The 11,569-nt window shown below is 39.5% G+C and overlaps 1 pseudogene; it reads right to left on the reverse strand.

The window, feature by feature from the left end:
* Nucleotides 1–5,934: 5,934 nt before the first annotated feature.
* LOC140857775 (uncharacterized) lies at nt 5,935–11,201 on the reverse strand (annotated as a pseudogene).
* Nucleotides 11,202–11,569: the final 368 nt, after the last annotated feature.

Below are 11,569 nucleotides of genomic sequence, written 5' to 3' on the forward strand. Positions count from 1 at the left end.
GCGGTCATCTTTGAAAAAAAAAACTCTCAGAAATCTTTTTGATTTCATCATGAGATTAATTGATGAGAATAATTTTTAATATAAATATTATTATTATTATCAATTAAATTTTCACATGATTGAGTGCTAAATTATAATAATACGGTAACTTCTCCGACGTCAACTGGTGTTACAAAGTCTCCATTTGGGTTATTATTGTTTTAAATTTTTTCTTTTCTTTCTCCCCGTCTATTTGGCTGTTACCTAAAACTCGGCCATGGTTGGATTGTTCCCCTCGGCGCACCACCATGTGACATCTAGTCTGACAGCTCGATGCACCGAACTGCCCCCAACCACCATCCAAAATATAATATAATATAATATAATATAATATAATATAATATAATATATTCTATATTATATGTTAGTCTAGGTCTTTCTTAGGCTTCCTCGAGACTCCCTACTCCAATGCGGGCTCGCATCAAATCATAGCTCTGCCTCACCTCCAACCCCCTCTTCCTCTGTTGCTAGCACTCGACACACCCTCCCATGCTTGGCTTCTTCTATAACTGGCACCTATCGAACACCCCGCCTATGTTCATCCCCACCAACAAATCACTGACCAAGTTCATGTTCAACATCACTCTCCCTCTCGACAACTCATGCCTCGTGGGTTCCAATCGACATCTACCACTACAAAAAATTTGATTTTTTGCGACGAAATTTTTTCGTCACTAAAAATCATATTTTCGTCGCTATAAGTATTTGCGACGAAATATATCGTCACTAAAAATTTATAGAGAAAGCCTCGTAGCAAAAGACCTTAGCGACGATAATATTTTATTTCGTCGCAAAAAATAGTAAACCTAGACGACGAAGTTATGTGCTGTATTAGCGATGAAAATATTTTGTCGCAAGAGCTTAAATTTTTGTCGCTAAAATTACAATGAAAAATAATTTCGTCGCTAAATATTGTGATTAAAAAAAAATATTCTCTTATTTTTTGCGATGAAAATGAAATTCGTCGTAAAACTTAGCGATGGATTTCGTCGCAAAAAAATTTGTCGCAAAAATTTCATCGCAATAATTACGACGAAAAAAATGTTCGTTGCTATAATTACGATGAAAAAAAATTTCGTCGCTATAATGGAGACGAATTAAAAATTTCATCGCTAGAAGGGCGATGAAATAAAAAAATTCATCGCCATAATTGCGATGAAATAAAAAAATGCGTCTCCATAATTGCGACGAAATAAAAATTTTGTCGCAAAAAGATAAAATTTTTAGCGACGAAACTATTTTTTCGTCGCAAAAATAGCAACAAAATAATTTCATCGTAATAATTGCGATGAAAAAAATGTTCGTTGCTATAATTACGACGAAAAAAAATTTCGTCGCTATAATGGTGACGAAATAATAATTTCGTCGCTAGAAGGGCGACGAAATAAAAAAATTCATCGCCATAATTATGATGAAATAAAAATTTCATCGTAAAAAGTTAAAATTTTTAGCGACGAAACTATTTTTTCGTCGCAAAAATAGCAACGAAATAAAAAATTTCATCGCAATGAATAATAAAAGTTTTACTTTTTTGGGTTCACAATTTTTTTACGACGAAATTAATATTTCGTCGCTAAAATAAATTTTGGATAAAAAATAAATTTTTTATTTATTTTCAAAAAAACCTACTCAAATACAAATTATCTGATCAAACATATTTTAAATAAATAATATATTAACACAATAAAAATATTCTAAGTCAAAAGACTAATTCCAAGTATCAAAAAGTTTCATAACCATCTTTGTCATATACAAAAATATAAGTCCATACACCATTTTAAATTTAAAATAACTACAAACTAGGTATGATCTGACTCGTTGGCCTCGTTCCCTTCTCCAGGTGTCGATCCCTGACCCGATATGTGTCGCGATGGTGGTGCAGAAGCGGCATCATGTGACTGTAGAGGTGCTAACTCAGAAGCATCAATACCGAGCCATCCCGCCATCGCAGCTACGATCCTCTCGAGTGTCTGACTACGATTCATCCAGTAACTAATCTGATCTTGCATCATACTCATGGATGTCCTAACTGTCTCTGGCACCGATGCATCATCAGACCGATCGGATGACGAACTGCGTGATTTTTTGGACCGCATGTTATGACCAGATCCTAGCTGCCGTCCGAGGACGGTAGCCAAAATCGTATCATCTGTCATCAAACAAACCTTCTGCGATCCAGTATCACCATCAGATCCCACCTCCCTCGTCGACTGCTCTCTCAATTCTAACATTTTTTCCTTCACAATAAACCAAATAAAATCATAAATTTTTTTCAAACTCTTTAAAGGTATTCAAAATGTAGAGTAATGATACTTACATGACGTTGCCTCGCCTCCTCGGTCACGAACTCGCGACTCTTGTTTTGATAGAATTTAGCATAGGCATCGACTCCGGATAGTCCCTGTTCAAACAAAAAAAAAGAAAAAAAAGATATCAAAATAATATAAATATTTAATAAGAAGTTACAAAGTATGATTGTAAATGTAGTTACGTACCATCTTCTTCATTCCCTGTGCAAAAGAGGCACTTCTTTGCATGTGAATAGAATCAATCTTACTCCTATTCACCTTATTCGCCTCCGAACGTTGCTACAAAATATATACAATTATAACCAATAAAGGACATAACAAAATTAAAAAAACTTGCAACACTAGACATACCTGAAATGCCTCACTTCCAAAATGCTCACATAACCACCGCCAATCGTCACTAGACCCAGCCCAATTTCTGTATGGCTGGGTCATAAGATCAGTCTCCTTCGCCTGCAACTCATTGCAGTATTTATGAAGCCTACATCGCCGATCTCTGTATCTATTTGCAGCCATTTTGAGAATACATGCCGTCACTTCTTCGTCAGTGCAATCCTCGAAGTCAATATTATCCTACACAGTAATCATACCAAAAACCAAATACATGAAATTATTCATATAATAAAAAATTTATTTATATAACCAAAAATAATATGGATCATGTAATGATATGCAAGACATCCAAATTTAATTCTTACCTTGATGTGAGAGACTAGAGCATCACGGTATCGAGGAGCTACATGCTTGAAACTTTCAGCAGCCCACGAAAAATGATTCCACATATACAAACTGATCTCATTTGCGACGATACTAGCCTCTGTGCCAATCGGATGATCTCAAAATATCTGTACCTTCGGTTTTTCATTGTGTGTATGCACATATTTTTTCAAAACAAGACCCCTACTAGGACCACGCACTGCACGTCGATGCTGTGTTCCTACATGTAAAAATTGGTGAAATGAACATATATCATGTATCACTAAATGCATATAACAAAAAAATATATATGGTTTATAAATTGATAGAGATGTACCTGTAAGGGGATGATGCTGCGGTACCATGACCTCCGGCTGGGCAAGCTCTGGCTGAGCACTAGTCTGCTCTGTGGACTCGGACAACTGAGTCTCATCTAAATCCTCTGACTCATCATGCAAAATGCTAAAGTGAGGATGTGTATCATCAAGCGGAGCCTGCTGCCTACCCCGTGAATGTCTACGTCCAGGACCAGTCATGATGCTGCAATGATTAAAATAATTTAAATCAGTACGTAATCAAAAAAACTCAAGTATTACATGATATAACAAAAAAAAATAAATTGAATTACTTATTCATATTAATTATTGTTCTCAGATTCTGAACTCGTGTCCATATGTCATCTTCGACGGGAGTCATAGAAGACTTCGATCCTGAAGTGCTATCATCATCGTCGTTAATGAAGTCATTATTGGATCGTGCTCGTGTCCGTGCCCCTTATCGATGATCCAACAACAGAAACATCCTCAGGTTCATAGTCGTCTCTTTGTAATTGTCCTATGTCAATCGTATCATCTGGCACTAATATATTATCTGGTGCTTGCATTTGATATGCTTCATTTTCAATAATTGCACAGACTTCATTCTCAAGATGTTCATCGTTCGGGCATGTGAAAAGTGCAGGATCAAACAAATGCCTATGCTGAGCCCTTATTGCAACTCGCCAAGGCTCTTTCATTTTATTATCATCAATATACCACACTAGTCTTGCTTGCTTTGCAAAAATATAAGGATCACTTTCATACCATGCATGACCAGTGTGGACACTGACGAGTTGAGGATCTATAACAATTGGCCTGTGTCGTCCTAAGTCATACCATCGACACTTGAATAACACAATCCATCGAAGACCACTATATCTCAACTCTATAACCTCATGCAGAACACCAAAAAAATCTATTATTTTACCCTTGTGCTCGCCCTCCACGCTTATTCCATAATTCTGTGTGGTTTGATCGCGATCGCGATCTTCTGTTAAGATCGCACACCATTGACTATGCATGCTGAATATACTGATACACGTCTGTCAGGTTTTCGTGCAAGTGCAGCTAAGTCATTACTGATACAGTTAGGATTGTCTATACGTAGCTGAGCTATCTACAATTAAAAGAACAATAAGCAGGTTAAATTTGACAAAAAAAATACTATATAAACAAACTTTTAATTATAGATGAACATGAACATAACTTATCCGTTCGTCAAACCATGATGCGAATTGATTCCTATGTCGTGCCGCTGCTAATGTAGGATTACTTCTTCTGAGCTCACTTTCGTGTTCTCTGAAGTGATACAGTAATACCATGTATATTTTAATTTAGAGTCCACGTACATTCATTGATATATCAACAAATAAAAATTAAATGTATATATTCACATCATGTATGCTTCTACCTCCTCGCAATTGTTTAGCACATACCAATGCATGTCATCCGTTTCTTGTGGTGTCAACATTCGAAAATCTTTTTTACCATATGGTCGGGCAACATTGGAGAACACGGATAATCTATCGGTCAGAATCTCATCAACATCGATATTCCGTTGTGGCCTTGTAAATTTGGTCTCCACTCGTCGAAGGTACATAGAGCAGAATGTCAGACATTCATTCATAACATGTGCCTCTGCTATTGAACCTTCAGGCCGTGCTTTGTTAGTGACGGCACTTTTGTATTCACGCATCTCCCTATTCAATAAATTATCAATTGATATCACATATAATAAGAATACAATAATGAATAATAAATATTACAATATCATGCAATTACCTTTCAATTGGGTACATCCATCTTGTATGTACTGGCCCACCCAATCTAGCCTCATGTGGAAGATGAACAGAAAGATGCACCATGATATCAAAGAAGGCGGGAGGGAATATCATCTCGAGCTTACAGAGAGTAATGATAATCTTCTTCTCCAATATGTCGATCTGACTTCGTCTCAATGTCTTCGCACATAAGTCCCAAAAATAAGTTTCCAGATCAAGTAACGCATCACACACATTATCCAGCAACAATCCGCGCAAACCAACTGGGAGCACATGCTGTAGAAGTACATGACAATCATGACTTTTCATCCCAACGATCTTCCCATCTTTCGACTTGATGCACCGTTTCAAGTTTGAGGCGTATCCATCAAGAAACCTCACTGATCTCAAATATGAAAGAAATTGATTTCTCTCTCTTCGATTCAGTGTATAACATGCCAATGGCTTCACCAGCCTATCCCCTCATCGAATCAAATGTAATTTCTTTCTAATCCGCATATCCTCTAAGTCAAGACGAGCCTTCACGGTATCCTTTGTTCTTCCTTCGATATTAAGAATGGTATAAAATATATTATCAAATATATTCTTTTCAATATGCATGACGTCAAGATTATATCGAAGAAGAAGCATTTTCCAATATGGAAGATCAAACAACTTGCTCTTTTTTCTCCAATTTCCGATACTTGTTCACACCCCTACTTGGCTGGCCAGACCCTTACCAAATATGACATCCTGTGGGTTGGGTAACTGATTTAAAATATTGTCCGTAGACCAGAATCTTGGCTGCGCACGTCATTCATGCTTGCCATTGAACTTAAGACTTCTCCTCCATTTATGATCATCTGGCAAGAAACGTCGATGGCCGGTAAAACAAATCTTTCCACGAATACGGTCCAATGTAATATCATCGTTACAAGTTGGGCATGCTTTGTACCCTTTTGTACACCATCCAGAAAATCGCCATATGCAGAAAAATCGTTAACTGTCCAAAGCAGTGCTGCATGCATACGAAAGATGCCTCCTACAACATGATCATATGTTTCGCATCCTTCTTCCCACAAATATTGTAACTCTTCAATCAATGGCTCTAAAAATATATCTATGTCTCTTCCAAGGGCACGGGGACCCGGGATCAACAAGGCCAATAGATTAAAAGGTGATTTCATGCACTTCCATGGTGGTAAATTATAAGGAAATACCATAACAGGCCACATACTATAAGCAGTACTAAGATTACCATATGGATTAAATCCGTCTGTTGCCAACCCTAGCATGACATTTCGTGAATCAGCTGCAAACCATGGATGTTCACGATCAAAATATTTTCATGCATCTCCATCTGATGGATGTCTCATGACATCATCGTCCATATTATTTACCTCCTTATGCCATCGCATGTCACAAGCAGTATGCCTCGACATGAACAATCGACGCAATCATGGTGTAATCGGAAAGTACCGCAAAATCTTGCATGGTATTTTTTTTTTCTTCTTATCCTTACCACGACTTTCTTTCCATCTGCTTGAATGACAAATTGGACATGCTTGTAGATCTTGCTTATCCTTCCAAAACAGAACACAATCATTCGGACATGCATGTATCTTTTCACAGCATAGGCCCAAGTCATCGACTCCTAAACCGAGTCCTTTCAATAATTTTTTGGCTTCATAATGACTTGACGGAAGTAACTCTCTCTCTGGCAGTAAGTCCTTCAAAAATTTGAGCAACCAATTAAACGAGTTGTTTGACCACTTACCAAGTGTCTTCATGTGTAATAACTTTATTACGGCGGACAACAGAGAGTACTTCTTACAACTAGGATAAACATCACTTTGTGCATCTCTTAATAGATGCTCGAATCTATCATTTATAGATATATTACTGTCCTCTTCAGCTTCTTGTCTCAGAATGGAATGCTGATGTTCTGCTCTCGCTTCTACATTTACTTCAAATAATTTCGGATGAAGATCCTCTAAAATTTCTCTATCTTCTTCACCAAGTGTTTGTCTTTCACGACTGCATGATCCACTGACTGACGATGGATTTATGGGACTCCTGGACAACATGTTCGAGCTAGTCAGCAAATCTTCACCATGACAAGTCCATCTCTTGTAAGTCACATCTATACCATGTTCGTATAAATGATTCTGAATGTCCGATAAGGTACACCAAAATAAATTCCTACACCGACGACATGGACAACGAGCTTTTCCATCTTCTCTAGTATGATTGGATGCCACATTCATAAAAATCGTCACACCTGTAATATACTCGGGACAGAACTTATCACGCAATGACATCCAACCACGATCCATACCTACATATTTATGATGCAAACTATACAATCAATTTTATGTAATAATAGTTGACTAACGCCTTATATCTCCTACCTATAGGGTGATGGTCCTATTCCATTCAGGAACGTAAGAATTTAATATTGCAATACATGTCTTGTATACCAAAAAAATTTCGACAGCATTTCGACGCAGTTCTTCAGATACACAAGCATTAAAATTGTGCTATGTATCCAGAAAACATGATTGAAAATACCGACAAAACTCTGCGATATAGAAGCACATGTGTTGCAATATTAAATTCATTCACGTGCCCAAACTGTCCACGAGGACAATTCGAGAATAGTGTGTAAAGCATCAATATTTTTTTCATAAAAAAAAATATTGGTTTATGCACGCTATCCTTGAATGGAAATTTTAAGGCTTATAAATTTGTTATGCTACAATTAATATATTATTATTAAAAAAAATTATTTTTAAAATATTTTTAAATCATGATTAAAATTAATTATATCAAACAAATAATTATATCTAATTACTAAAATAATAAATAATTATTTTTAATGGCTAAAATTTATTAAGAAAAAAAATTAAAAAATATATAAATTAAAAAAATGGTTCTCACCTTCAACTCTTCCGTGAGCAGTGATGGTGACAGTGACGGCAACCGACGGTGGCAGCCCGGCGATGGTGCGGCGGTGGCAGCCCGGTGGTGGTGCGGCGGCGGCAGTGGCGGCCCTACGAAACCAGACAAGCCAGGTAAGGGATCGACCTTCAACTCTTTCTCAGGTAAGAGACTGAGAAAGAAAATGAGGGAGAGAGACAGGGGATGGATGGGTCGACCAGCGGCGACTGCCTTGCAGACACTGCGGCGGCGGGGGACGGGAGGTCGAAGCGGTAGGCGGCGGTGGGGGATGGGAGGCCGAAGCGGCAGGCGGCGGTGGGGAACGGAAGAGGGTAGGAGGTGCTCGAGGAGCTTGAGCTTGGGGAGGAGATTAGAGGGGACGTTGGTGGCGAGGACAGTAGGGCGGCGGCGGACGAAGGCGTGGAGCTGGCGGGGGGAGAGGCCGACGTGGCGGCGGAGGAAGGCGAGGATGGCGTCAGGCTTGTCGGGGGTGGTGATTGTAACGAAAATTTAGTGCAGGGGCAAAATGATAATTTTAAAACTTTTTCAAAATTACTATTTTACAGTAGAATTATTAATTAATCTCATTAATTAATACTAATTAACCCTACACTAGGATCTAAATATGATACAACAGCATGCATTTAAATTTGAAATTCAAATTTGAATCAGTAAATCTTTTACAGTACTGTGTTCAGAACACATCACCTTTTGCGGGTAGTCGATCATCGCAATCTGATCACCGTCGGGAAGCTCTGATCGTCACATCGTAGCCACACAAATATCTGGCCTCTGCGGATCGTCCACACGAAGATCCCTTCTGATCAGCTCCTCACGAATGCTAGTTCGTGATTTCATCCTTTTGATGGTAGATGTTGATCGAACTCCTTCGATCGATGTGTGCCGACTTTTCGGATGCTCCGGATTATCTACACAGTTGCTTGAGAGGCTGATAGATCTCTTCCTAAAATTTGGTGGACTCACGACACTCGTGGCACACCAATCTCACTTCTCGAACCCTAGGTAGAAACCCTAGGGTACACACCAAAAACCCTACGCCCAATTTTCTCTCTTTTCTTTCTTTTTCTCTCGGAAGGTTTTGGACCTTCACCTCACACACAAGCCTTCCTCACGCCCCAAAGTTTCTCTCCTAAAATTTCTACGCACGTCCCACCTTTCTCTTCTTTTTAAAACAACGTCGAACGTATCTTATCCGCGTGAGAGGATAAAGATAAGTGGTTGCACATTTGAATTCAAATCAAATTTGAATTCAAACGAAAACCAACTTATCCCTATCCTTTTGGGTGTGAGAAGAGAAGGAGCATGGCTCTTTGTGTGTGAAAAATGTTTCACGAGAAACCTTTTTTCGTGTAAGTAATGTGGCGCACAAAATGGATAAGGATGAAGGGGCAAGTGATAAGTTATCCATTCAAATTCAAACATGCTTTGAATTTGAATGGCTAACTAATTATTTTATCCATCCATATGGCGCACAAATGAGGGCGTGGGGAAGAGTTTTGCGTGAGAAAAATTTTACGAGAAGTTTCTTCTCGTGAATTCAAATGGGTGCAAGGAAGTTGGGTGTCGTAGGAAATTTAAAATAAGGTGGTTTGATTCAAATTGAGCCAACCTAGTTTAAAATAGGTTAAGCACAATTAGACCAGATTAAACCCAACATAATTAGGCTTAATTAGGTTCAATAAAATCTTAATCAAATCAGAAATTAACTAAACCTAACCCCTGATCAAATCAGGGACTAAACCACCTTAGCGATTAGGTCAATATTTAACCTAATCGGGTCAATCCAAACTGAATCCAATTCAATTGGACTTGATCCAAAAATAATTACTCAATCAAATTGAGTTAATTAGTGATTAAATCACTAATTAAACCTATCATAAATATTGAGTCCAAATCCGATGGGCAATCAGGCATCAGAGACCATCGATATGAAACCCTGATCAAAGAGTTCAAATTTCAAATTCAAAATTTGAAATTCAAAATTTTGACCCCGGTACCCAAAATGTGTGGAACTCATGATCAGAGAATCCTAATTCTCAATCATAGAGTCTCAGATAGATAAGACTCATAATCAGCCATCAGATCAGAAAGGAACCTCTAATGTGTGTGACCCCGCAGGTTCGAACCTAAGCCGGTAGCACAGGATCCAATTCCTGTACTAATCGAAGTGACCATCTAGCAATGGTACCCGACGACCGGATAGGTCGAATAATCGCAATCGCAACATTTAGAACCTACGTAAATATGGTTACCATATAATTCATCCCTTTTGACCCCTGTGTTTAGGACGACTCAGGGTTAAACTGTCAACCCTGATGATATCATCCGAATCGTGCTCAACTCAATTAGTCCTGTGACTTCTCACTAGGACTACCCTGGCCAAAATTTTGCTAAATTGAAACACGACTGTACACAGCTCCTAAACTGGAGTGGTCAATCCCATCTTGACACACGCACCGACAAGTCAAGTACTTGACTACACCCAGCAGCCTTCCGTCATTGAATTAGAAATTCAGGTAGTCCAGTGCCTAAGTGCAGTGAGTTGCTTGCAAGTCACCGTGGCGGTCTCAGGTCAGAGGGACATTTATACCCATATCCCATCAGAGTAAATCTTGACAGCAGAAATAGCTCCGGAGTTGGTCACGTTCAGTGCAGATGTACCATTACATCTCACCTGTATGCCATACCAGTGTCTCCACACTCTTTGGTTATGAGGACAACCAACCCATATGGTACACAACGACCTATGCTCGATAAACGTTGTCGTTCTTGGTAACAACGTATCATTTGATCGCGAACATGTTTAAGGACTAAGCGATAAATCCTCCTTTGTCGAGTCTAAATAGTCCTAAGGACTTCACCACAATACAGGAGTTCATTAGAAGATGAAACATTTGTGATGAAAAAAATATCAAAATAACTTTTATTTATTTATAATTCATGTACTAATACAAAAGGAGCACAACCGTCAACAGGCTGACGATTGGCTTTGGGACACTATTCCCAACAGTGATATGGAGGAGGGATTTGGAGGCGACGAGGGCCTTATCCTTGGAGTAGCCCAGACGATCCATCAGGTACTCCGCCATGAAGGGTAGAGGAGAAGAGGAGGTAGTCATTTCGGCGGCGGCTGGCGAGGAAGAATAGGAGGAAAGTATGGAAGGAGGAGGAAAGGGAGGGAGGAGAGGTGGCCGCCACCTTCGTTTTATGGATTGGAGGGTTAGGGTTTCGAGGGATTGGAGGGAACCAGAGGGAAGGAGGCAGAGAAGAGGGAGGATTCGGTGCGAGGCGGGAGGGAGATGGCCGGCGCGCTGGGAGGTGGGCTCGATCAGCGATGGGGGGCGGGCTCGAGCGGCGACGGTGGCGGGGAGGGAGGGCTCGACGGCGGTGGGGAGGGAGAGAGAGAGAGGATGGTGGTGGGGAGGGAGAGGACTTACCGGGAAGGACGACCGACGATCGGGGAAGGAGGACTGTCGTCAGAGATCGG

Source organism: Elaeis guineensis, chromosome 5 (assembly GCF_000442705.2).
Source record: "Elaeis guineensis isolate ETL-2024a chromosome 5, EG11, whole genome shotgun sequence".
Classification (NCBI taxonomy): Eukaryota; Viridiplantae; Streptophyta; class Magnoliopsida; order Arecales; family Arecaceae; genus Elaeis; species Elaeis guineensis.